This window comes from Myotis nattereri, assembly GCF_964212035.1.
Source record: "Myotis nattereri genome assembly, chromosome: 7".
In the NCBI taxonomy this organism is placed as follows: domain Eukaryota; kingdom Metazoa; phylum Chordata; class Mammalia; order Chiroptera; family Vespertilionidae; genus Myotis; species Myotis nattereri.
Genome location: NC_138082.1, coordinates 54,253,710 through 54,276,924, shown reverse-complemented (window position 1 = coordinate 54,276,924; position 23,215 = coordinate 54,253,710). Strand labels below are relative to the sequence as shown.

The 23,215-nt window shown below is 40.8% G+C and overlaps 1 protein-coding gene across 1 annotated transcript in view; it reads left to right on the top strand.

The window, feature by feature from the left end:
- Positions 1 to 23,215, top strand: part of TANK (TRAF family member associated NFKB activator) — a gene marked incomplete at its 5' end in the record, with an annotated part of 95,758 nt that overhangs the window by 16,554 nt on the left and 55,989 nt on the right. The gene's annotated exons all lie outside the window — the stretch shown is intronic.

Sequence of the window (23,215 nt, the reverse complement as noted above, 5' to 3'; positions counted from 1 at the left end):
GAAGGGGTGGCCGAGGGCGGGAAGAGCGGAGGCTCACCCGCCGCCGGTGCAGGGAACCCGGACGCTGGGTCCAGTCGCTAAGAGTGAGTGGCCGCCGTGGAGAGCCGCGCTGGTCAAGAGGCGGAGAAGGCGGGGAGGATGCCCGAGCGAGAGGAGTTGTCTCTCTTGTTACGTTGTCACAAGCAGACATAGGGCAGCCTTGCTCTGTCCCGTGTCACTTATCTCAGGTGCTTTTGACAAAGTTCTCATACGGGAGAAAGGGTAAGGAAGGAAGTGAAATGACCTGAAAACGAAGGAAAATAAAATGATCTTTTCCCCCCTCCTCCCGCCACGATTGGAATATACATTTCCAGCGAGAGGTAGCAGACAAGCATGCACTGTGTTCCGTCGGAAAATTATTTTGTCCCTGATCTTTGGGGACGGGAGGAAACCCTAGCATGATACAACCATGTACAAAGCAGAAAAGGAAACTCTTTTGCAGCCCTACCCCCAACCGTGTACACCAAGGCCTTTGACATCTCGCTCTTATAGGTACATAGACGTGTTATTTCACTTTCTTATGAAAAGGAGATTTTATATGCATACTATTCTGTTATCTGCTTACTCAGATAAAAAAAAATACGTAGTGGAAGTCATGCCTTATGCAACACTACCTTATCTTTTTTTTTAAAATGTATTTTATTGACTTTTTGCAGAGAGGAAGGAAGAGGGATAGAGAGAGTAACATCGACCCAGTTGCCTTCTGTACACCCCCCACTGGGGATATGCCCGCAACCCAGGTACATGCCCTTGACCGGAATCGAACCTGGGACCCTTCAGTTCGCAGGCCGACGCTCTATCCACTGAGCCAAACCGGTTTCGGCATCACTACCTTATCTTCTTAACGGCAGCATGGTATTCCTCTGTCTGGGTGTACCATAATCTAGTTGACTATCTCTTAAAACAGCCTGTCTGTACATTGCCCTTTATTCTTCACAATTATATTTTATTAAGATCCAGATATATTAATCCTTTGTGAAATATATTTTCAAGAACTGTCAGTCTTTTGGTTTAAAATGCCTAGGTTTTATATTGCTTAAGGTGATCCCCACTTAAAAATTATTAAAATATGTTTCTCTATTGTCTTAATTTTTTAATAATATTTATGCTTTACTTATTAAAACATCTGAATTATTTTTGTACATTGTTCAAGATAGATATTTAGCCATTTTTCCTGAAATCAATTCTTTCCCCCAACTGGCTAGGAATAATACTACCTTCAAATAGTAAAAATGTATACATGGGCCTTTTTCTTCTTATTCTTATTCTTCTGTTGCATTGTTCTATTTGTCTCTTCCCATACAAATACTAATCTCTTTGATAATGGCCTTTTTTTTTTTAAAGTAATTCATAAAGCAAGTCCCTCTTTTTCAAAATTTTCTAGAATATTGCACTCTTTCAATAAAATATAAACTGCTCATATTTCATTAAAATAATCCTGTTTCGCTATTATTTAATTTCCAATAAATTCTCTTTATCAAGAAAGTGTCTTTACTGTTTCTAGCTTAGTAGGATTTTTGCAGAGATTAGATTTTGGATTGTGTGCAAAGTCTATTTTGTCTGTGCATTGGCTAGCACTTTGAGAGGACTTTTAAGTAATAGATGTTGATTGCTCATTTTGTCTATTTCTTCTTAAGATGCTGTCTTTTCATTACTACTTAACGATATATTCATCAGGACTGGAAGTTGAATTCTATCCTGTGGCTTTTTGGCATCTGTCATGGCCTATCATGTGTTTTTCTTGTTTAACTTATTTTAGGATGGTAAATTATTTTAGTAGATTTTCAGTTTGTGATCCAAGCTTACACCTGGTTATGGTGTAATATTTAAGCATATAGGTTCCTTTTGGTAGCAGTTTTATTTAAAATCAATAATTGAGTTTTATCTGTAGTCTTCTTTTTCTGTGTTATCTTTGCCAAAGCGATATCAAGGTTATGCTGGTTTCCTGAAAAGAACTGTGAAGAGTTCCTTCTTTCTCTGCTCTAAAGTAATGTAGATAGCATAAGAGCTCTCTGTCCTTTGAAAGTCTGAAAGAATTCACTCATGAAACCATGTTGGTTTGAAAGTACGTTGTTCTTAAAACAGCAACAATATTTCGCAAACAGATCCAGAACTTTACAACAAAACAAAAACTTCTCAAAATAAATAAAAGGGTCTGAAATACCCATAATGTTGAGAACAAAGAACTGCTGTGCTGATCCTGGTTGTTTTTATCCCTCTCCTTCCCCCAGCCCCTCTTTTTATGGTCAGGGAAAATGTTGTAGGCAGACTGAGGCTGATAATAAAATTCTCTTCCTCACCTCTATTCCAGTTGTAGTATAAAAGAAAAGGTGTTGCTTCTATATGGGTAAGGTACTATATGCCCTGAAAGAAGCCAAGAGGGAAACTCAATTGAAAGAGCATCAGTTTCAGTTTGTTGTCATTAGCTTCCTATTTTTGCTGGGAAATTTCTTCCTTTACAGGTAATAACCAAGCTGACATTCTACTGTAGGCAAATCCCATAGGGTGGTTTCAAAATGAGTGAGTGAGAAAATACACAGGCTAAGCATGCTGGTACTTACTTAAATATAAAGTGGACATCAGTCTCACAGTCCAGGTATGTGTGTGGTGTGTGCACACATAGAACAGGGCTGGCTTCTAAGGAATACAAACTATCTAACCAAAGACTACCTTTTCACTCAACTAATAGTTGACTTAATATGTGGCTAATAGTATATTATGTAATCTTTGGTAGAGTTATTAACTTATTTTAAACACTTTTTGATTACTTTCGAGGATATGACCTCAGTCAGGTAATATAATTTAGCAATGTGCACATGTATACTTCAGGAGACTCATACATGTTATTTACAGAGTGATGCAGGCATTATGTGAATGGTTGGATATTTGAGTATTTTAATTGATCATCTGTTAATCTAGAAAAAATAACTATTGACATGATTTGAGGGCATGCTTCATAGCAAAAACTCATGTTTTTTAAACCACACCCATTATGCAAAAGTAAATGGTAGATGAAAATAGATAGCCAATTGATGTAAAACTTTTCCTCTACTATGGCCTATGCTTGTTGCAATGGTTTTCAATCTTGGGGAAAGAGGAGGATATTATCTGGAATGAGGTATGGAGAATTGTTCCCATGAGTGGCAGAACAAACAACAGGGAATTTTGCTATGAAGAGAGACCTGCTAAAAAAGACAGAAATTAGGAACTCAGATCATTTCAAGGTAATATATTATTTAAAATTACTTGAAGAAAATCAGCTGTTATTGTGGGATATTTGAATGGTTTTACTATTCCTAGCCATGTATTATGTGGCATTTCATAACATCATATATATGCTACCCCTAAACTAGAAATGCCTTTTCTTTGATATTGATGTTTCTCAACCTTTTTGAGTCCATATTTCCTTTTTCATAAACATTGAAATCTCACAAATATTAGGAGATTGTAATATGTGCCCTTGCTTCCAACACAGACCTCGTATGCCTCCTCATACAGAATGTAAGCTTTCTCTTATAGTTTCTCCATTCAAGAATATTCTAAGGAGCCCTACTCTATGTGATTTATAAAAACAGATTTTTAATATTCAGTAGCCACTTTTAAACTGCATACCCCACCCCATTTCCAGATTCTAACATGGCACCTACTCACAGGAGAGGATACCCCTTACAAAACTGAGCAAGCTAACTGAGCAGTACCATGTTTATGTTCACCTCAAAGGGGTACGTACAACACATGCTAGTTTCCCTTTTGGTATGATATTGTTTAGTTGTGTACTTCAACCAATCACATTGGATAAATTGTCTGAAAGAAATTTTATACAACTGAAGAAGAAAAGGGAGTGAGGCAAAGCTGAAACTCATGGATGTGGTCTCTGTGCAGTCGTCTTTTAATTCTCAGAAGATAGCACAAAAAGTTTCACCAAGTTCTAAAATCCAGCCAAATGGAGAACCTGGTCTGGGGAGCTTTCAGTTTGATCAATGAAGTTGTCTTACCTTGTTTATCCTTATGCATTTAGCCAACCAGCTTATGGAAAAAATATAAAATCCAGATTCTGACGATGCTGGCTCTGTAAGTTCCCATTATTTCAGCTGTCTGAGTGGGACACAGAAACAGTATAATGCAGTGTGCTATGAGTATATCGATAACCAAAGTTTACAACCAGGAAGGTGAGACTAGAAATGCAAGCTGTCATTTGGGGAATTGGCTGTTTTTGCCATGGAGCTCTCTTAAAAGGGGGAACGATCTTAAGTAAATGTTACGAGTGACAGTTTTCATCCATTTCCTTTCTTCAAATAAGGAAAACACACATACTTCTCTAAAGAGTTACCTTAACTATCTAAGACAGAGGGTATCCTTTTATTTATGCTTGTGTACTACATTATTGACTTATTTTCTGCTATTTGCCTCTGTTGTTTTTTGTGGGTGAGAAGGCCAACAGAACTCAGATAAAGAAAAGATAGGATGTATCTCTCACTTATTCACCTCTTTGTTTGCTAAGGTGGCAACTTTTCTTAAATAGAATTCGAACTCTTATTATTCATACCCCAAGGAGTTGGGAAAAGCAGGTGACTTTCTTTTCTAGGGCACAGTGGAAGAGGAAGCAGTTACTTCAGGTAATTTCTATCCTTCATCCTGAAACTGCTTTAGATTTAAACTGGCCTCTCACAAGTGTGAACACTGGCAGAACACTTACAATAGTGTTAGCAGTGGGGGAAACCCAGCAAAGCGGTCTTTCCTGCCTCCCAAATCACTCACGCTGTCTATCACCCCACAAAAGGTAGATCTTATTAAAGAATTATAAGTCATTCTGGGGTGAAGGTGGTAGGAATCTACCTTTAAGCCTGTGTTTCTTTTCAGCCTTGAAATGCATGTGTACGTGAGTGTATAAATAATCAGAATTGAGCTGCTCTGGTTAAACTGGGCATGGAACATGTGGTGGTGGGACATTGTTTGGCTCACACAGTCCTAGTCTCAGTGGAGCTCCATAAGCACCATTACTTACCTTGATTATTACTTTATTTATTCAGGATTGGTTACCTGTCACTTGGCAGCATAATACTGATTGCCATAGACAATAGGCTTAAGATATTTTATCTGTAAAATAGGAAAAGAAGAAAAGAAGTTCATTTAAAATTGAAAAGGAGGCTGGGAGGAATTCGAGTACCACTTCAGAAGTTTCAACATCCGTATAGTTGGAGTCCCAGAAAGGGACACAGAAGAAATGAAATTGCCCAAAAAATAATTCCAGAAAATCTCACAAACTGAAGGATGAACTTCCAGATAGGTTAAGTACAAAATCAGGAATCAAAATGTCTCTGGATTTCAACAAAAACAAATGTAAGTTAGAAGAGAGCATAGCAAGGCTTTCCAAATTCTAAGGAATAATTACTTCTAACCTAGAACTCTTAACCTGGAAACTATCAGTTAAATCTGAGGCTAGAGTAAAGCTATTTTCAGTTATGCAAGGTCTCAAAAAATGTACTTCGCAAGCACTTTCTCAGAAGTAGCTACTGCAGGGTTAACTTCACCAAATGGACAAGTAAACAAGAAGGATAAAGATTTGGGATACTGAAAATGAGGGATTCAGCTAGAGAAAGGTAGTTGAGATAGGACGTAAATCCCAAAGGGAATTCCCAAATTCAAGGTGAAAGAAGGTCTCCTTTAGGCATAAAGGGCAACAAGTCCAGACTGGAGCAAGTCAGAAAGCTCAAGGAGAGCTTCTTCTAAAAAGATGAAATTGATAAAATAACAAATGTTTGAGTGGATTGGGAGTTGTATTAGTGATAATAATAAACTGTCCTAACCAGTTTGGCTCAGTGGATAGGCAGGGGTGGGCAAACTTTTTGACTCGAGGGCCACAATGGATTCTTAAACTGGACCGGAGGGCCGGAACAAAAGCATGGATGGAGTGTTTGTGTGAACTAATATAAATTCAAAGTAAACATCATTACATAAAAGGGTACGGTCTTTTTTTTTTTTTTTTTTTTTAGTTTTATTCATTTCAAACGGGCAGGCTGTAGTTTGCCCACGGCTGGGATAGAGTGTCAGCCCTCAAGTTGAAGGGTCAAGGGTTTGATTCTGGTCAAGGGCATGTACATCGGTTGCTGGCTTGATCACTGCCTGGTCAGGGCACATGCAAGAGGCAACCAATCATGTCTCATGTTGATGTTTCTCTCTCTTTCTTTTCCTTCCACTCTCTAAAAATCAATGGAAAAAATATATCCTCGGGTGAGGATTAAAACAAAAAAGGAAAAGAAATAAAGCAAACAGGAAGTTTTTTCAGGGAAAAGGTTTTTTAGAAAAGGAAAAAGCCATAGTATATGGTGGGCAAAAGTAGATTAATAGTTGTAATACAAATAAATAGTATAATAGTAAGTAAATAATAATACAAGAATGAACTCTGTGTTTTGAGTATTCACAACTATAAATATTCTTTTGCCCACCACTCTGTTATATCATCCAGCAGTCAATAGCATTACATAGTCCTAAGAAAGTAAAAACTGAATGCTACTCTAACCAAAAAATAGGAGAACAGGGAGGGCATTATGCAGAGAGGGGGTTTTATAAAGAGACCTTAATCCTTATTTTGCATAGTGGGAAGATGGATAAAACTGAAAAATTAATAGTGCCAATGTAGTATGTTAGAGTACAGAAAGAAATACCAGAAACTATAAACCAAAAGAGCTGAAAACTTTTGCCAAAGTGAAGCAGGAATGGGGAGAGGAGAGCAAGGGACTGCTGTTTTTCGTAAGCCCTGTGAAACTATTTGACTAATTAAAATATAGATATGTATAGCTTTAATTACAAAATAAAAACTAAAGTTGGGTGAGAAGAACTAGAGATTAGATTTTTACGTCACAGAGACCTGGATTTTTCTAGGTCTTCCATTTTCTAATTCTGTGACCTTAGTCAATGTATTTTAACTTTTGATGACTTGTTTCCTTATCTAGAAAATATATGCTCCTGCAGATGGAAGATTAAAATAAGGTATCTAATGTAAAACATCTAGCAAGTAATATTACTTCAATAGGTATGGATCCCTACCTCTGACCCTAATGTTTCCCATGAGAAAATAGAGAACTGCCTGCTTCATTGTTGGGATGCTTGACATTCAAACAAGACAAAGATTGTCCTTCTGTTCCATGGCTATGTGCTTCTTCGGGATTGAAGACATGCCATTGGGATCTATGTCCTATCTCAACTATCGGTAGGTAGTTTGAGAATTTAAATAGAATTGAGATGATTGGAGTATTGGTAGGGGGAGCATCATGTTAAAAGGGTCACTGCTGCTTGGTGGGAGAAGAGCTGTGGTCACACTCAAACACATGAACTTCAGTGCAAATGTCATTAATGGTAAATCTCTTCTATTCATAGATGAAACCCTTTTATAGACTGACTAGAGGCCTGGTGCACAAAAATTTGTGCACTCGGGGGGAGGGGGACCCTCAGCCCGGCCTGTGCCCTCTCGCAGTCTGGGACCCCTCGGGAGTGACCACTTGCTGGCTTAGGCCTGCTCCCCGGGGGGATTAGGCCTAAGATGGCAATCAGACATCCCTCTGGCAGCCCGGCAGCCCTGAGGGGACGTCCTTGTGGCTGAGCAGAGCTCCCCCCTGTGAGAGCGCACTGACCACCAGAGAGCAGCTCCTGCATTAAGCGTCTGCCCCCTGGTGGTCAGTGTGTGTTATAGTGACCAGTCATTCCCAGTCTTTTTGCTGTTAGGGTCAGTTTGCATATTACCCCTTTAATATATAGGATAGAGGCCTGGTGCACCGGTGGGGGCCAGCTTGTTTGCCCTGAATGGTGTCCTGGATCAGGGTGGGGGTCCCGCTTGGGTGCCTGGCCAGCTTGAATGATGGGCTGATAGCTGTTTGCAGCTAGTCACACCCCCTTCAGGGTGGGGGTCCCCACTGGGGTGCCTGGCCAGCCTGGGTGAGGGGCTGATGGCTGTTTGCAGCTGGTCACACCCCCTTCAGGGTGGGGGTCCCCACTGGGATGCCTGGCCAGTCCGGGTGAAGGGCTGAGGGCCGTTTTCAGGTTGGCGGGTGACTGAAACTCCCAGCCTCTTTTTTTTTTATTCTGGGATTTATTTACCTTCTATAGCTGTCACTGGAGCTGAGAGCCGACTCCAGCTCTGAGGCCCAGCTCCAGATCTGAGGCCGTGGCTGACTGAAAGCAGGTATCTGGGTTTGTTTAGCTTCTATAATTGAAACTCTGTTGCCATCACTGGCGCTCTAAGCTCTGAGGCCCTGGCTGGCTGAAAGCAGGTATCTGGGGTTTGTTTAGCTTCTACAATTGCAACATTGTTGCTTCCGAAGCTCAGAGCTGGGCCACAGCAGGCGGGGAACCTTGGCTTCCTCCATCACTGGAACAAGCAAGCCTCATGTTCGCTTCAGCTGCATGGCTTCTGGCCACCATATTTGTTGGCAGTTAATTTGCATATCCTGCTGATTAGCCAATGGGAAGCGTAGCGGAGGTACAGTTAATTACCCTTTTTGTCTTTTATTAGATAGGATGAGTTGTGGAAATTTTATGGAAACAATATTATTGGAGTGCTATTGTTCTGGGCCATCTGCCAACATATCAAAATACCTTTAAAAAAATCATCTACCTTAGCAACTGCTATTTTTGTTTTCACATTCTATATACTTTTTCTGGAACAATTAAAAACGCAGATTACTGTGAAACAAAAGGACACTATGAAAGCCTGTTTCCCTACCTTGGTTCATATTTGTGTAGTGTTTTATGGAGTACAGTGATTTCCCAGTTATAACTAGACACTCCTATGGCAGTGATTCTAAATCTGTGTCACTTCTGCTTGCCCCCCACCACTACCACCAAATATGATCCAAGAAGTCTTAGACACTGTTTGCTGATCATTGGTGGGGTGTGTGTGTGTGTGTGTGTGTGTGTGTGTGTGTGTGTGTTTTAACTACCCTTGATGATTCTAATGTATTGACAGGTTGGAAACCTATATCCTGCAGCATGCTCTACCCCTACCTACTAAACTGGGGCATATGAGGGAACTGAGGTCCACAGAAAGGTTAAATGACTTGCTCACTCTTACCTATCAATAAGCATGTCCAGACTCAACATGTATTCTCTATGCCAACTCTGACTTTATCTTTGGTTGATGAGGCTTTTTAATTTGATTGTAATCTATAAATTATCTTAATAGAGAAATTATTACACAAGATGTGGTCTCATCTAAAAATTGTTTGGAATCTTTATTTTATAGTATTTTTTTTAATTTTTTCCAGATAAAAAAGGAAGTGAAATAGCAAACCAAAAATCTTATTAAACTTCCCTACAACAGTCTTAGGATTTACGAGGTCTGAATATTCATATTTCAGAAAAAATTGGTGTGGCCCTGGAAAGAGTGGAAACTTGGGTGAGTTGGGCACAAATACAGGTTTGAAAGGTTGGTTTGTCAGGCCATGCAAAGATTTTTAGTTCCTATCTCAGGAGTATTCAGCAGTTGGAGTGTGTTGCATGGTGTAAAAATAGTATGTCTGGTTTTAAACTTTTATCATATTAATACATTTAAAGTCACACCCTAAACATCTTGGGAATGACTGAAAATATAGATCTGGAGATCTCTGTAATCTTATTATTTTCTTACTGGAGTTCTCACAATTACTTCTAATAAAACAAGTTGTGACTTGCAAGCATTTGCCCAACAGTCTGTAGATGTCCCCGGGGAAATTAAAAGCTGGAATATGAAGAGCTATAGAGTCCCATGCCAGTGGATAAGAGCACAGAGTACAGCTTTATAATTATGTGGGCTTTTGCCTGTTCCCATTTATCATTGGTAATATTCTCAAGGCTAAATGACTGCTCAGCAATTTAAACTGTGATTTAAGAGAAAACAGGCCTTTTTGTGAAAAGGTCCTCTGTCTGTCTCCTGAAATTTAACTCTTTTTAAAGAAGCGTTCTATCCTTTTATAATGGTTTTGTTTTTTTTACAGTAAATATCTCAAGAGATGCTGGAGAGGCCCCTAATCTGTTGATTCATGAGATTAATTGCCTCTTTTTCTTTATGAATCTGGTGCATCCTGTGACATCTCTTACATTATTGTCTTCTATTTGGGAGACCTTTTTCAGATAACTTGAAGGTTTGTCTTTTCCCCCAAATTTTTTTGGTTAAGACCAGAGCATAGGTACAGTGTTGTCCTACTCTTGTTAAAGATCATTAGTAATACTGTTTTATTGTCATGACTTTGGTAGATTGGAAAATAAAGACTTAAGAAAAATCACACACTCAAACATGCTACAAGAGTTGCTTTGTGTGTTATTTAATAGTATGTAAGGGTTAACAGAACAAAGCATTAGCTAACACTTCTACCTATTTGGCTAATAGTCTCTTTACATAAGACAACAGACTTCTACTAAAATGCCTTTCTATTTTATGCATTACCTAGTTTTCCTTCTGACATTATATAGGTAACTAGAGGCCTGGTGCACAAAAATTTGTGCACTGGGGGGAAGGGGGGGTCCCTCAGCCTGGCCTGTGCCCTCTCGCAGTCTGGGACCCCTCGGGAGATAACGACCTGCTGGCTTAGGCCTGCTCCTGGGTGGCAGAGGGCAGGCCCAATCCCTAGGTGCAGCCCCTGGTCGGGCTCAGAGCAGGGCCGATTGGGGAGTTGGTGCGTCGCCCCCTGTCATGCACAGAGCAGGGCAAATTGGGAGGTTGCGATGCCACCCTCAGTCATGCTCAGGGTAGGGCCGATTGGGGGGTTAGGGCACCGCCCCCTGTCACACTCAAGGCAGGGTCGATGGGGAGGTTGCGGCGCCACCCCCTGTCACGCACAGAGCAGGGCCCATCAGGGGTTTGGGGCTCCGTACCCTGTCAAGCACAGAGCAGGGTCAATCGGGGTTGGGGCGCTGTCCCCTGTCACACACAGAGCAGGGCCGATCAGGGGGTGGGGGAGCTCCCCCCTGCCACTCACAGAGTAGGGCCGATAGGGGAGTTGGGGCACCGCCTCCTGTCACACACAGAGCAGGGCGGATCAGGGGGTTGGGGTGCCGCACCCTGTCACACTCAGGGCAGGGCCGATGGGGAGGTTATGGCTCTACCCCATCACAGAGCAGGGCCCATGGGGAGGGCGGGGTTGGGGCGCCGCACCCTGTCACACACAGAGCAGGGCCGATCAGGGGGTTGGAGCGCCGCACCCTGTCACACACAGAGCCACAGGGCGATCAGGAGGTTGGGGAGCTCCCCCCTATCAGGCACAGAGCAGGACTAATCAGGGGCTTGGGGCGCCTTCCCCTGTCATGAACATAGCAGGGCCGATAGGGAGGTTGAGGCCCCACCCCCTGTCACACACAGAGCCACAGGGCGATCAGGGGGTTTGGGCGCTGCCCCCTGTCATGCTGATCCCGGTGCCAGGAGGCATATTACCCTTTTACTATATAGGATAGAGGCCTGGTGCACGGGTGGGGGCTGGCTGGTTTGCCCTGAAGGGTGTCCTGGATCAGGGTGGGGGTCCCCACTGGGGTGCCTAGCCAGTCTGGGTGAGGGGCTGAGGGCTGTTTTCAGGCTGGCAGGTGACGGAAGCTCCCAACCGCTCCTTTTTTTCTTTTTTCTTTTATTCTGGGCCACCTTTAGCTCTGAGGCTCCAGCTCTTAGGCCTCTGCTCCTGAAAGCAGGTATCTGGTTTGTTTGGGTTCTATAATCGAAACAATGTATAACTCCAGCTCTGAGATCCCGGCTCGCTGAAAGCAGGTTTCTGGGGTTTTGTTTAGCTTCTATATTTGTTACAATGTTTCTTAAACTGCAAGCTCAGAGGCCAGCAAGGCAGGCGGGGAACGTTGGTTTCCTCCGTCACTGAAGCAAGCAAGCCTCATGTTAGTTTCAAGCTGCCTCGCTGCCGGCCGCCATCTTGGCTGGCAGTTAATTTGCATATCTCGCTGATTAGCCAATGGGAAGGGTAGTGGTCGTACGCCAATTACCGTGTTTCTCTTTTATTAGATAGGATAAGTGGGCCTTTTCTCTTTTGGTTTATACTTGGGAGAAAAAAGTATACATTTTATGACATAAAGTGGTACAATAATGCATGTTGCTTCTTTCTCTCTCCACTGTTTTCAAAAACTTAGGGGTTTTTTGCCGGCCCTGTGTGGCTCAGTGGTTGAGTGTGGACCCATGCACCAGGAAGTCGCCAGTTCAGTTCCTGGTCAGGGCACATGCCCGGGTTTCAGGCTCAATCCCCAGTAGGGGGTGTGCAGGAGGCAGCCGATTGATATTTCTCATCTTTCTTTTCTTCTCCCTTCCTCTCTCTGAAATCAATAAAAACAAATATTTTTTTTAATTAGTTTTTTTTTTCCTGCAATAGAAAAAAGATTTTGGTCTGGTTAACTGTATCAAAGAACACTGGACATTCAAATCAGTACTTAAAGAATGTAAGCAGGAGGGAAGGCATAGTTAGTCTTTATTTTTTCCTCTAGATTTTTATATCACTTAGTAGCTACATTTTTCCTGCCTATTGTTAATTATGTCTCTTCAAGCACTTTTGTCCAAAATTGAATACCTTTTTCCCAAAAATTTTTCTTCCTGTTTCTCTGTGTCTGGCTGTCAGCCCTGTCTTGTCTGCCTAGTATTTTTTTAAAGTATTACTATTGTCTAAAGTTTACATATGTCTTCTTTTTCCCCAATTGACCCGCCCCCCTCCCCAGCAATTCCCACCCCGGGCAAGCCCCCACCGTCCCAGTGTCTGTGTCCAATGGTTATGCTAATATGCATGCATACAAGTCCTTTGGTTGCTCTCTAACTCCCCCTCCCCTACCATTTGTCTCTGGATCTATTCTTGTTCATCAAATTATGTTGATCATTATATCCCACATATGAGTGAGATCATGTGATATTTATCTTTCTCTGACTTGTCTGCCTAGTATTTTGAAAATGATGGCTGATGAACCATCCTCAACAGTATCACCTGGGTTACTGTGCTTATCAAAATGTAGATTTCAGGACCCTATCCCAGGTAACTGATTCTGAATTGTAGGGACCTGAATGCTTCCGCCTGGTCTAGATCTGATTGGCCAACTAATCCTGTTGATTTTACCTTTGAAATAAATATTTCTTTAATCCATCCACCTTCCATTTCCCCTGCTCTATTCAAGCCCTCATCTTCCACCCAGAATAGAGCAAGTTTCCTATGGATATTCCAATTTTGTCTCCCTTAGTTTTATATTCCATGCTGGTGTCCAGTTTACCTTTCTAAAACATGTGCATCTCCTACTTGTAAATCCTTCATTTCTCCTTAATGTCTAAATTTCTTAAAGTCTAAATTTCAAGGTCTACTACAATCTGGCCATAACTGAGTCTGCTGCATATAGTTTATGCAGTTAGTGCACTCTGCATCTCTAGGGGATACTATTCCAGTATGAATGCTGCCCCTAGGGTTTTTGTAATGTGGCACAATCTTAGATGGTGGCCCTGATTATCCTGTCTGAACTTCCTCTCATCTGCACATCTGCTAGACTTCCATAAGTAGAATACCTCCGGTCCCTAAATGCACTATAGTAAAGACTACTCAGTACCTCTGCCCTTTCAGAGTGCATGTTCTTCCCTCTCATTCTCTACTTACTGAAATCCTTCTCATATTCAGGGCTCAGTCTAATTGTTAGATCCTCTGTGAAGCCCAACAGTTCTTTTTTTCTTTTTGCTCTTTTGAGATGAAATTTACATACAATTAAATGCACAAATCTTGAGTGAACTATTGGGTGAGTTCCTACATATACTTCTACATGTGCCTGCCACAACCTTATTAAGCTATGTTCATACCTTTTTACACATTTATAATTGACTGCTGATATGATTAATCATTTTCATGTGTGTCTGCCTTAAGAAATTATAAGCTCTAATTAGAAGGGGGAAAAGGCAAGGATTACCTACTGTGTATTCAGCACTGAACCAGTCTTGAATATTGTACCAACTAGGGAACAGCTCAACTCCTCTCTTAAGAGATCCCCAAACACAGTGGCTTAAGACAGAAATTTTATTTCATTTGCATATTCCAATTCAAAGTAGAAGATACCCAAAGCTGATCTGGCAGCCACAGTGTCAAGAACCTAAGCATCTTCATTCTTGTTGTTCCACCATCTGTTTTGTTTAACCATCCCTGAAGTGTTGCCCTCACCACAGGGTCTGGTTGACTCACCACAACATTTCATCCAGCTAGACAAGTGAGAAAGGTAAAAAAGAGAGCTCATCTTAGAAATTACATTTACTTTCTGATGACCAGAACATGGTCACATGACCATACAAGCTAAAAATCAGGAATAATAGAAGAGAATGGATATGAGGAACAAATAACATATGTTTCATATGTGGTCTCTTTTAATCTTCATAATAACCCTACAAACTGTATGTGGTAAGAAAACATAAGTGGAGAGCAGGGCAAGACTGAAGAAAGAGGCTCACCACTCCAGTTTATTAATACAGTTTATTATGCAAAATTTACAAAGGAGGCATGTCTTGGAAAGCTGCAAGATGAAATGGATTCCCATGCTACTTGGCAGGCATCAAAGAATTATACAGGGTGGGGAGGTGGGAATGGGGATGGAGGAGGAATAGTCAGGAGTGTTAGTACATTAATGCTACCAGGTCAGGACAACAACCTTCTCCAGGAACCAGCACATAGCAGACTAGGGAGTGGTACTGATTTATGTCAGAATGAACATCAGTTATGATTAGACAATCTCTAAGGGGAGTTTATGGAAAGCAACCTCCATTCTGGCAGTAGTCCAACCTACAGGGCAGACAGCAATAACATCTTGGAACAGTCTCTTCATAGGCTAGAAAATTGCAGATCTGACATCTGAATCCAAAGCCTATATTTTTTTTCATTCTACCTAGTAAAATGTTAGGAGGGAATTTATAAACGTTATTAAATAGTCATTAATTTTCATAGTTTTATATCACATATTTTCATAGTATAGTATTATCTCTTTACTCCCAGGATATCCTATATACTTGCTTCTCACCATCTTGAAATGAAAGCCATATCAACCATTTTGTAACCAAGGCCTAGTTTATAATACAATTTGAAACAAAATGGCTACTCTTTTTAAATCTATGGTGTCATTTATGAGGAAAAATAAATCATCATATTTGCCAAGGAAAAGTTCCTATTTTGTATTTTTTTGGAAATGCTATGTAATAATAAAGTTGAAGGAGATTATATTATTTAACCCCTTAATTTTGAAATCAAGGAAAATTGAGGTCCAAAGAAGATAAAGGATTTGTTCTTTATTTTATTTCCACTCTTGTGTTTCAAGGTTCATGGGAAAAGCACTAGCCTAATCAATCATTTCTCTGAGTAACCATTATTGTTATACTTAAAAATTGTCTTAACCAGACCAGGAAAAATTGAGTTAACCAGACCAGGAAAATCAAGCTAAATAATGCATATAATCCTTATTTGGTTTAGTGAAGAATGGATATTATCTAACACTAAAAACATCTTTATAGGTATCTGGAAACTGTTTTACAAAGGATGACTGCTATTTGATAATCAAAAGGAATCAGTGAGCCTGGCCGGTGTGGCTCAGTGGTTGAGCGTTGACCCAAGAATCGGGAGGTCTCCAGCTGATTCCTGGTCAGGGCACATGCCTGGATTGTGGGCTCAATCACCCTGTAGGGGGTGTGCAGGAGGCAGCCAATTAATGATTCTCTCTCATCACTGATGTTTCTATCTCTCTCTCTCTCTCCTTCCCTCTCTCTGAAATCAGTTTTTTAAAAAAACACATATTTTTAAAAGGAATAGGTGAGGTCATTTCTACCCATAATTAAAAGCCCGATCCAAATGCCACTACCTCCAAAACATTTCCTAAACCTTATAAATAGACTAGTGTCCTGGTGCATGGATTCGTGCACATTGAAAAGAAATTAATTAGAAGCAATATTTTAATATCGCTATTCGCCCTTTATAATAGATATGTCAACCAAATTCATGATCAACAGTGACAGATCAAAACACACACGTGTGATTGGCGCCAGTGAGAGCTTTATATGTATCATGCATTCATGAGTCAACTTAGCTTTTTATATATCTAGATCAGCCGTGGGCAAACTACGGCCCGCGGGCCGGATCCGGCCCATTTGAAATGAATAAAACTAAAAAAAAAAGACCGTACCCTTTTATGTAATTATGTTTACTTTGAATTTATATTAGTTCACACAAACACTCCATCCATGCTTTTGTTCCGGCCCTCCGGTCCAGTTTAAGAACCCATTATGGCCCTCAAGTCAAAAAGTTTGCCCACCCCTGTTCTAGATGAACTTGCTTATTAGACCTGGTTTCTGAAGTAGCTAAACTTTTTCCAGCCCAGTGAAGCACCCCAACTTCTCTTTCAGGTAATTGTCAGCAACACAGCAGTAAATATCAACACAAAGCAGATTATTATTGTAGATCACTCAGGGAGAACAAAGGATAAAATATTTAACTGTAGCAGTGTTTCACTATATTCTGTGCAGTGAGAAAACCTGAAGTAATTTTCAAGGTCCACCGTTTCTTCTTTTCAGTCAGGTCAAGTTTCTAAACTTTCTAAATCTCTGTTTTCCATCTAATGAAAAGAAAATAGAATTCTACCAAGCCTCCTATCTACCTACTCCAGGACCTCTGTGAGCATCAAATGAGATGAGGCATGGGAAAACGCTTCACAAACATTTGATTGAACTGTAAAATGTTTGCACCTGGTTATAAAGCAAGTCGTGTTCCTGGGCTGAAGAAATTCCAAGGAGGCTAGTTGCTTGGGAGAGGAAGCCAGGCATTGCTATGTGATGTCATTGCCCAGCACCCACAGCTACCGTTTCCGGGCTGGGCTGGGCTGGGCTGTGGGCTGCATTTTGCACTATGGGGCCTTGGCAGCGTTGGCTGCGATTTGGTGGGGTATTGTTCCGGGGTGGTGGTGAGGCCTATGTCCCACTTTGGGGAAGCTGAGTGTTGCTTTGTAGGCACCAGGTCCATGGTGCCATTTATTTTTTTAAATGGCCAGTGCACATCAAGGCAGCTCCTGCGTTGAGCATCTGTCCCCTGGTGGTCAGCGTGTGCTTAGCTACCAGTCGGACAGACAGACACTTATCCTTTTATATATATACTAGAGGCCCGGTGCACAGAAATTTGTGCACTCAGGAGGGGGGTCCCTCAGCCCGGCCTGTGACCTCTCACAGTCTGGGACCCCTCAGGGGATGACCATCTGCTGGCTGAGGCCTGCTCCCCAGGGGATTGGGCCTAAGCTGGCAATCAGACATTCCTCTGGCAGCCCGGCAGTCCTCGGGGGTTGTCCAATTGCCAGTGGGGAGCAGACCTAAGCTGCAGTCGGACATCCTTAGCGCTGCTGAGGAGGCAGGAGAGGCTCCCACCACCACCGCTGTACTGGCTTGTGGCTGAGCAGAGCTCCTCCATGTGGGAGCTCACTGACCACCAGAGGGGAGCTCTTGCATTGAGCGTCTGCCTCCTGGTGGTCAGTGTGTGTCATAGTGACCAGTCATTCCCAGTCTTTCTGCTGTTAGGGTCAGTTTACATATTACCCTTTTACTATATAGGATAGAGGCCTGGTGCATGGATGGGGGCCAGCTGGTTTGCCCTGAATGGTGTCCCAGATCAGGGTGGGGGTCCCGCTTGGGTGCCTGGCCAACCTGGATGAGGGGCTGATGGCTGTTTTCAGGCTGCCTGCACCCCCTTCAGGGTGGGGGTCCCCACTGGGGTGCCTGGCCAGCCTGGATGAGGGGCTGATGGCTGTTTTCAGGCTTCCCGCACCCCCTTCAGGGTGGGGGTCCCCTCTGGGGTGCCTGGCCAGCCTGGATGAGGGGCTGAGGGCTGTTTTCAGGCCAGCCAAGCCTGCAACTGAAGCTCCCAGTCTCTCCTTTTTTCTTTTTTTTTATTCTGGGATTTATTCATCTTCTGTAATTGAAACTTTGTTGCGGCTCCAACTCCTAGGGCTGGCTGAAAGCAGGTATCTTTGGTTTGTTTAGCTTCTATAATTGCAACATTGTTGCTTCCGAAGCTCAGAGCTGGGCCACGGCAGGCGGGGAACCTTGGCTTTCTCCATCGCCTGGGCAACCAAGCCTCATGTTCGCTTCAGCTGTGTGGCTGCCGGCCGCCATCTTGGTTGGCAGTTAATTTGCATATCGCCCTGATTAGCCAGTGGGAAGCATAGCGGAGGTATGGTTAATTACCATGTTAATCTATTATTAGATAGGATATATAGATGTGACCACTTTCCTCTCCAAATGCTATAGCCTTTGGCTATCTCAGGGTAGTCATATATATATGTTTTAAGTTGCAGCTAGTGGTGCCTTCATGAGAATAGGTTCCATGTCTGTTTTGTTCTCACTGCATCAGTAGTGCCCAACAAAGCTCTGATCGTAGTTGATACTCAGTAAATGTTGTATTGAATGAACATCCACCATGGCACTCTGGGAGAATGCTGTGCAGCAGGTTTAAATGAAAATCTTTGAACTAAGAATTTGTAAATGTAGGCAAGTATTTTAATTGCACAGAGCCCTATCAGTGGAAATATGAATAATAGGACATGATGACTTGGTGAAAAAACTTTGTGAAAGGAATTCAACTCTTAAGGTAGTGCCATCTCTGAAGCCCCTTGCTGCACCCGACAGACTGCTTTACATGTCGTAAGCAAGCAAATACCTTAGTTTTTTTATAATTGAATTCAATAGTAATGGGATGTATTTTATTAAAATAAAAAACTGGCCCTAGCAGTTGGCAAACTTTTGTTGGAGTTGGGCAACTTTACCAAGGGAAGATAAAATTATCTCCCTTGTACAGGCTGCCTCTCCTAGCCTAGGACAATTTCTTTATTGAACCAAGGATCAGTGAAGGAGGAAGCAACTTGCTGCCCAGGGATTATCTTGGTACTTCCTCCTGGGTGGCATGTGCTGTACCTGGGAAGCAGAATAGGAACTTACTGTCCCCCATTTTCCTTCTGGCAGGAACCAACCAGGGGAAAAAAGGAACTCCTGATGGAGGTGAGTGGGTGGAAACTACCCTGGCCTCTGGAGAATTGGGGGAGAGAGCACTTCTCTTAGTGTGTGATGGAAAGAAACCAGCAAATCAGGCCCAGAAATAAAGAAGGCTTTCCTAAAAATATATTTAAAAGAGTGAAACCATAAGTAGAAGAGTGTTTTCAAGACAGGTTGCTCTAGCTCGGACTTTCTGGGCTTGGGAAGTGAGATTTGGGTTTGAGCATGTTTCCCTAGAGTCTGTGCAGGAGACGTGCCAAAATGTAATTGAAATGTGACTGCTTCTTAAATTGTGAAATAAAATATACATTTAACAAATGCTTTAAAAAATAGAGGAACAAGTGGATTTAAAGTTCAAGGTGTTAATATTTGAAAACTATCCAATTTAATTAGCTGGGTCCCAGAGACTGATTTCTTTTTTTCTGGTCAGTGTCACTGATCTAACACCCAATTCTCTTCTTGGTTGTGAAATAGGAATTAAATGTATCATTTATTTAGTTGTATTGACCTGAATCATATCTACCCAGCATAACATTCTTATTTCAGGAAATAGAATGCATCCATGTGGAATTTACTCAGTAACTCAGTGACATTTGTATGATCTAATTCAAGGACCTGAATTGAAGGCTCCACACGATTTACTTACATATGATGCAACTATTTTTAATTCTGCATTTACATTTTTTAAAACAAGAATGCACCTTCTTGATGGAACAGACATGCATTTTTAGACTTACAGACTCAAGAATTGTAGAACAAGGTACAGTGGGGCCTTGACGTTACGAGTATAATTCGTTCCGAGACCAAGCTCTTTAAGGAGCTCGTTAACTCAAATTACTCTGTCAACTCAATGCAAAAAATTGGCCAAGAGACAGCTGGTATCTCAAAAACCTCGTTAGTCGGGACACTAGTAAGTCAAGGCCCCACTGTAGTTTCTTAGAAATCGATTCCAAACATCTTTTTTATACAATGGGGCCTTGACTTACACGTTTAATTCGTTCCGTGATGGAGCTCGTAACTCAAATTACTCGTATGTCAAATCTTAAAGCGAACGAGTGAGACACATGATGCTGGGCTGATGTTGTGGTGTTCACTGTGACGTTCACTGCGCCAACTAGCGGTGGGGTATCTGAAGCTGGCTCATAACCCGAATTTTAGTTCGCAACTCAAAGCAAAAAATCGACCAAGAGACGGCTCGTATCTCGAAAAACTCGTTAGTCGGGACACTCGTAAGTCAAGGCCCCACTGTATTAGAGAGAAAAGAACTTGGGTACAAAAAGATTTAGTGGCCCTAAACTAAGGTCAGCGGTCAGATAGTGATAGAACAAAACAAGAAACTAGATGAGTTCCCAATTCAGGGCTCTTGTTTGTCCCAGATTTTAAAATACAGGTAAAGCCTTGGCCAGTGTGGCTCGATTGAGCGTCACCCCATGTACCAAAAAGGTCTCGGGTTCAATTCCCAGTCAGGGCACATAATCAGGTTGTGGGTTCAATCCCTGGCCCAGATGCATCCTGCATACAGGAGGCAGCCAATCGAAGTTTCTCTCTTTCTCTCCCTCTCCCTTCCTCTCTCTCCAAAATCAATTTTAAAAAAACACATTTAAATATCTATATGGATGAGATTTACACTGACAATTTGTACTGACATGTGCGGCTTCTTAAGACAGTGATAAAATAACTTCAAACCTCTAATTTCTACATTAGCATATGCAGTATATTATACTCCCTGTTGCTACCTAACCTATATATTTCTTTTCCTGATTGTATGTTTATTTGTAATCTCCTGTGTAAGCTGCCTTAAATCCTCCTTTGATTGATTTAGTATATAAATAAAGTATTCAAAGTGATACATTGTATTAATACTACTAATTATTTGTATTTCCATCATGTCTATGGCATGTCAGAAATCCCGGCAATGTTGATTATTCTAACAGTATTTCATCTTTTCCACCTATCAGAGTTAGCAGTAGAAACAAACTTCCTGAGTGGAATGTTTAAAGAGATTACCATTCTTTTAATTTCTTCAGGAAGTAATGACACTGTGGTCCTCATAATAAAAACCTTGAAATTGTTCTTATTAAGCCTGAAAATTGACCTAGGAATGTATTTATTATCTTAAAATAAAAGGCTGTCCAATAAGATTGAAATGTTATCTAGGTATTTAAAAGAGCATTGTGATAAATGTTCATCCATTTTTTGACAAAGGTGCCAAGGCCATTCAGTGGAAAAAGAAGAACTTTTTAACAAATAGTGCTAGGACAGTTGAATAGCCACATGCAAAAGAAGGAATCTGGACATCTACCTCACACCATATACAGATCAACTCAATATGTATCAAAGATCTAAAGCTAAAATTATGAAATTATTAAAAGGAGATATGGGTGATAGTCTGTATGACCTTGGATTAGGCAGTGGTTTCTTAGATATGACACAAAAAGCACAAGCAACAAAAGAAGAAAAATAGATAAATTGAACTTCATCAGAATTTAAAACTTTGCATATCAAAGGATACTGTCAAGGAAATGAAAAGGCAATCTAAACAATGGAAGAAAATATTTACCAATTATATATGTACACATATGTACACATATGTGTGTATATATTACATATATAATATATAGATAATACATAAGATATATATATATCATATATATATATATATATGATAAGTCTCTAGTTTTCAGAATATATAAAGAACTCTTACAAGTCAGCGTTAGAAAGATAACCCAGTTAAAAAGTGGTCAAAGAACTTCACTAGATGTTTCTCCAAAGATGATATGCAGATGACCAGTAGACAGTGGGAAAATGCTTAACATCTTTAGGGAAATGCAAATCAAAGATATGGTGAGGTACCACTTAACATATAATTTTATATGCACTAGGATGCATATAATTTTTAAATGGACAATAAAGGTTGGTGAAGATGTGAAGAAATTAAAACTGTTGTACTTTGCTAGTAGAAATATAAAATGATACAGCTTCTTTGGAAACAGTTTTGGCAGTTCCTTGAGAAGTTAAACAGAATTTCCATCTGACCCAGCAATTTTTCACTTTGGTATATATCTAAGAGAATTGAAAACATGTTCACACAAATATGGAAACAACCTAAATGCCCATTAATTGAAGAACGACTAAGCAAAATGTGTATATCTGCAGTGGAATATTATTCAGGCATAAAAAGCAATGAAGAACTATTACTTGCTAAAGAATGGATAAATGTTGGGAATTTTATGCCATGTGAAAAATGCCAGACACAAAGACCATATATTGTATGATTCCATTTATATGAAATGTCCAAAATAGTCAAATGTATAGCATTAGAAAGTCAATCAGTGGTTGCCAGGGATGGAGGGAGAGAGAATTGGGACTGCTAATAGGTACAGTGTTTCTTTATGTGGTGACAAAAATGTTTGGAATCATAATGGTGATGATTGTACAACATAGGGAATACACTAAAAAACAAAAAAGTACACTTTACAATGGTGCGTTTTATATTATATGAATTATACCTTAATGTAAAATACTAAATTAAAAACATTATGTACCCAAAGATAAAATGAAAGATATTATGAAAGATTAGAAACTGATATTGTGAAGAATTTCCAATTGTAAAGAAGCTAAAAATGGGCAAAGGATTTAAATAGACACTTTTCAAAAGTGGACATACAGAAGGCCAAGAGACATATGAAAACATGTTCAGAGTCACTAATCATCCAAGAGATGCAAATCAAAACAACAGTGAGGTACCACTCACACCTGTCAGAATGGCTATCATCAGCAGATCAACAAATAACAAGTGCTGTCAAGGATGTGGAGAAAAAGGAACCCTGCTGGTGGGAATGCAGACTGGTGCAGCCACTGTGGAAAACAGTGTGGAGTTTCCTCAAAAAATTAAAAATGGAACTCCCATTTGACCCAGTAATCCCCCTTCTAGGAATATATCCCAAGAAATCAGAAATGCCAATCAGAAAGAATATATGCACCCCTATGTTGTCCATTTCTATGAAGTATTAGTAACAAAAATTACAATAGCTAAGATTTAGAAACTGCCTAAGTGCCCATCAGCAGATGCGTGGATTAAAAAACTGGTACATCTACATAATGGAATACTACACTACTGTAAAAAAGAAAGAACTCTTACCATTTGCAACAGCATGGATGGACCGGGAGAGCATTATGCTAAGCAAAATA